This window comes from Podarcis liolepis (genome assembly GCF_965112155.1).
Source record: "Podarcis liolepis genome assembly, chromosome: Z".
In the NCBI taxonomy this organism is placed as follows: domain Eukaryota; kingdom Metazoa; phylum Chordata; class Lepidosauria; order Squamata; family Lacertidae; genus Podarcis; species Podarcis liolepis.
The window spans coordinates 47292146-47297779 of record NC_139570.1 but is presented as its reverse complement, the minus strand read 5'-3'; positions in this window follow the sequence as shown (position 1 = coordinate 47297779).

Sequence of the window (5634 nt, the reverse complement as noted above, 5' to 3'; positions counted from 1 at the left end):
TCTCCTCTCCTGATCCGATTTCAGCTCGCTCTCTGGCTCTGCCTCTCGCTGTGCGCGCGCGCAGTTAGTGAGGTGTTTGGGAAGAGAGATCTGACACCAAGAAGGGGCCCGAGGAGCAAATCCAAGCTATCTATTTTTATTTTTTTGTGAGATTTACACTATTGCCTTGTGATCAAATAGTTCCCCAAAGTGATCATATAAGCAACAGGTTGCAATGATACAAAAAACGTAAAACTCTCTGTATCTCTCTTTCCACCAGCAATCATTAGTCCTGATGGATAGGGCCAGAGGGCTACCCACAAACTGGTTTTGTTTTGGGCAGGTGTATTCTGCACTCACAAATTTAAAAGACGCCTGCTTCTTGGGAGGAAAGCAATGACAAACCTAGACAGCATCTTAAAAAGCAGAGACATCACCTTGCCAAAAAAGGTCTGTATAGTTAAAGCTAAGGTTTTCCCAGTAGTGATGTATATGGAAGTGAGAGCTGGACCATAAAGAAGGCTGATCACAGAAGAATTGATGCTTTTGAATTATGGTGCTGGAGGAGACTCTTGAGAGTCCCATGGACTGCAAGAAGATCAAACCTATCCATTCTTAAGGAAATCAGCCCTGAGTGCTCACTGGAAGGACAGATCCTGAAGCTGAGGCTCCAATACTTTGGCCACCTCATGAGAAGAGAAGACTCCCTGGAAAAGACCCTGATGCTGGGAAAGATGGAGGGCACAAGGAGAAGGGGGCAGCAGAGTACAAGATGGTTGGACAGTGTTCTCGAAGCTACAAACATGAGTCTGACCAAACTGCGGGAGGCAGTGGAAGGCAGGAGTGCCTGGTGTGCTCTGGTCCACGGGGTCACGAAGAGTCGGACACGACTAAGCAACTAAACAACAACATTCTACAGTAACTCAGACCATTGGTCCATCTATACAGCAGGCAGGAGCACTCTGGGGCTTCAGTGAAGCGTCTCTCCCAGCCCTACCTGGGAGATGCTGGGGGGTGGGGTAGAACTGGAACCTTCTGCATGCAAAGCAGGTGCTCTACTACTGAAATATGGCCCTTCCCTCAGTTGCTGCCATAATTGTGCATTGGAGTGGATTTATACCAGGCCGTCTGCGTGCCATTCTGCTTTATTAGCAGAGCAGGCAGAATATAAATACAGGTAGGTAGCTTACCAAAGTCTAAATGCTATTTACTTGCATTGTTTCTTAATGAGCTACTGGGAAGAAATATGTCTGTACAGTTGCTGTTATTTCACCACAAGTAAAAGAGACGAGAGACTTGCTTTTTAAAATGATGGCCAAAGTTTCTAGGGGAGGGGGGTCCTTGAGTATCCCTGGCGGGGGTTGGGTAGAGGCTTCAGGCCACTCTGAAGCTACATCTCTGAAAGGGAAGATAGTAGATTCCAGTTCACATTTTAAGTGTTTAAAGAGCACCCCCACACAGGTGAAACAGGGAGAGTGATGCAAACGCAATAAGGCACCGAAAGCACATTAACACTATGGAACAAATGCAACGAGGGCCTGTTGTTTTTTTAAAATTGATTTCCTCCTTGGTGCATGGTAAAATATTTATTTATGTATTCACAGCCTGCCTTCTTGCAGAGTTTCAAGACAGTTAACAATCAGATACAAAAAGAAGTATAACAATAAAAACAGGAGCAGAATCAATGACACAAACCAGAAGTCAATTTTTTAAAAAATTAAAAATGCGGAGGGGGGGGGCAAATATACTAAAAGACAGATCAGATTAGAGCCAGAGTGGTGTAGTAGTTGAAGTGTCAGGTTAGGACCTGGGAGACCCGAGTTCAAATCCTGACTCAGCCATGAATCTCACTGGGTGACCTCAGACCGATGACTGTCTCTCAGCCTGGTCTACCATTCAGGGTTGCTATAAGGGAGAAAATGGAGAAGGGTAGACCATCATGTACACCATCTCAAGCTCTTTGGAGGAAAGGTAGGATTCTGAATGGGATAACAATTAAAATTAAACTTAAAAGTCCAAAAGATTAGGGCAGGCTTTGCAAGACATAATTAAGAGGCAATAACAAAAGGCCCCAGCTGCACAAGTTTATGCTGGGAATTATTTAGCTGCTGCCACTGAAGGCCTTGTCCCCAGAAGGCAGGTTTGCTGAGGAAATCTTAGGCAAATTCCTGGAGGGCAAGGCTGTCCGTGACCACTAGGCATGATGGCTATGCTCTGCCTGTAGCTGGAGGCTGTCTGCTTCCAAGTATCACACGTGGGGAGAGTTCCTGTTGCACTTGGGGTCTGCTTTTTGAATTGTTTGTTTGTGTTTCTTAAATAAAGTTATGTAATTACAATTTGCAGCCAAAACCAATTATGCATCAAACACCCTATGATTCTCACACTGGGGAAAAAAAAGAAATAAAAACGAGGAAAGGCAAGAATAGAAAATAGAATGGAGGGAGGGGGAGGCGGAAGGGACAGTGTAACAAAACCTCTACAGTACCACGAATAAATCAAAAGTGAAGAATATTGTTATTTACGTTGTTGTTCCAGAAATGCAAAAACAAGGCCGGCTTCTCAATAAATTTATTTTCATTCTAATTATGCATTGCATTCCTCTCACATGCAAGTTTTATAACAGAGGACGCCATTTTCCTTCACCCAGTCCCATTTTTGTGCAGTGTGCAACACACACAGGCCCGAAACACACGGTTCAGGAATAATTCTTTGCAAAAAGGAATGCAAGGTTGGACAATCAGACTACAGTCTGAGGACTTCCTTGGCAAGTGTTTAAGGAAAAAGAACCAGATTTAAAAAAAATTGAAGGTTCCAAGTTTAATTATCTAAAAATATTTACACAGCAAGGTGTTACGTCCCCAAAAGCTCTTGCCATCGGAAAACGCTTCCTGTTTAGCTGAAGTCTCCTTTGCTGTAATTTGAAGCCACTAGTTCAGATCCTACCATCTAGTGCAGCAGCAAGTCTCCGCTGAATTGTAATTCTTCTAAATGTAAACTATTTCCCAATTGGTCTTCTAAGTTCCACTTGGGTCTTCTCTACCACTGGCTTCTCTGCCCCATATTGTCTTTTCTAAATTGGAACTGAGAGGGAACTGTTTTCATAGTCGCATCAAGGGCCGGCCCACCCATAAGGCAAAGTGAGGCAACTTGCCTTGGGCAGCAGAATCCACAGGGACAGCAGATTCTGATATAGATTTTCACTCACCCCTTCTTCCCTGGTGGGGTGGGAGACACCATTTTGTGGTTCACCTCGGTGCCAAAATGCCTTGGAATGGCCCTGGTTGCATCTCCCAGCAAAAAAGAAAAGTTATTTCCTATAGAATCCATAATGGCAGTTGGCTTATGAAAACAGCATTCTTCTCTGCCAAGATCCTGGTTTGAATTACCTTAATACAGTGGTACCTCAGGTTAAGAACTTAATTCGTTCTGGAGGTCCGTTCTTAACTTGAAACTGTTCTTAACCTGAGGTACCACTTCAGCTAATGGGGCCTCCCGCTGCCATCGCACAATTTCTGTTCTCATCCTGAAGCAAAGCTCTTAACCCAAGGTACTATTTCTGGGTTAGCAGAGTCTGTAACCTGAAGCGTCTGTAACCTGATTGTTCTCTCATTCATTCACGTGAACTTTTATAAAGCAGCAAAGAGTCCAGATTGCTGACACTTCATATATTGCCAGCTTGCTCATCTGCTAGATGAAATGTGCTTCTTTGCTCTCCTGTAAGCAAAATCCATTCATTCTCTCTCTCTCTCTCTCTCTCTCTCTCTGTGTGTGTCACACACACACACACACACACACACACACGCAACTGTTCCGGTTGCTCTGCAGTCACTAAGGCTTGAGTTATTTCTCATCAAAGCTGATACACCCTGCCCTGCAAAGCTCGCAACTCAATATTTCAGTCCAGCTGGGTTAAAACACAGCTTACTTAACTTTCAAAGGGATAGAATAAAGAGGTCTGATACACTTTTAAATATATATATATATACAGGTATATGTAAATACTGTATACATGAAGCATAAACGTATCTGATAACATTAAGGTACTCGGTAGCCAACTACACAAGTGCTTCTGTTTATTAGGGTTGCCAACTTACTAAAATCATGCTTAAAGGCACAAGGTGCATTTTAATCATGGCCAGGACTTGCATCACAAAGCAGCAAACCTGGTCCTTAAGAGGTGTGCATGACCCCTTCTAGAATGCTTCCCTGGCCTGAAACTGTGTTTATTAGAAACTCCTTGAAAGCATCTTTGGGTGATATTTGTAAAAGCAGGATATAGTATATAGTCGGGACATGCACTAGACATTAGGGCAAATCCTCAACAGTAGTTGCTGGTGGCCGGGTGCGTCAGACGGTTGCTCTTCCCCATGGTTACCATGCTCTCGAAGTACAGTCGTCATAGCAACTCTGTCTCACAGATTTAGGTTTCTCAACATTTCTGGAGGAGGCTCTTTGCGTGGGGGCAAGGAGAGCCCCCTCCATTTTGAACGCTGCTCAGCCAACATTTAACACACCTTTGCTTTTAATGCAAACAAGCGTTTGGTTTTTATATGTGGGTGTGGTGGTCCTAGCTTTAATTTTCTTTGTGTGGGGTGGGTGGGTATTTTAAACCCTTTAGTCATCTGGATGATTTGAGGGGGTGCTTATCAAATTTGCAGATGACACCAAACTGGTAGGCATAGCTAATGCCACAGAATACAGAATCAGAATTCAAAATGACCTTAACAGATTGGAGAACTGGGCGCAAGCTAACGAAATGGATTTCAGTGGGGACAAATGTAAGGTTCTGCACTTAGGCAGGAAGAACCAGATGCACAAATATAGGATGGGGGACACCTGGCTTACATGTGAAAAGGACCTGGGGTCTTGGTGGAACACAAGCTTAACATGAGTCAACAGCATGATGCAGGGTCATCTGCAATACAGGAATCTCAGCTAAAGTATCCATGACAGATGACCATCCAACCTCTGCTTCCAAACCTTAAAGGAAGGAGAATCTACAACCCCCTGAGGGAATCTGTTCCACTGTTGAACAGCTCTTACTGTCAGAAAGTTATTCCTGATGTTTAGTCAGAATCTCCTTTCTTGTAACTTGAAGACATTGGATCAAGGCCTACCCTCCAAAGCAGGAGAATACAAGCTTGCTCCATTTTCAATGTGACAACCCTTGAGATATTTGAAGATGGCTATCATATCTCCTCTCAGTCTCCTCTCTTCCAGGCTAAACATACCCAGCTCCTTCAAGCGCTCCTCGTAAGGCTTGGTTTCCAGACCCTTGATCATCTTGGTTGCCCTCCTCTGCACATGTTCCAGTTTGTCAATATCTTTCTTAAATTGTGGTGCCCAGAATTGGACACAGTGTTCCAGGTGTGGTCTGATCAAGGCAGCATAGAGTGGGACTATTACTTCCCTTGATCTGGACACTAGACTTCTGTTGATGCAGCCTAGAATAGCATTAAGGGTTTTTTTTTTTTTGCTGTTGCATCACAATGTGGATTTGTGGTCTGCTCAGACCCCTAGATCTTTTTCGCACCATCCTGCATTTTTCTTTTTTAAAAAAAATAATGTTTATTAAAGTTTCACAGAAAATAAAGAATTTCAAAATTTAAACATAAGAACTTCAAGAGTAAAAGCATACAAGAACAAAACATATAA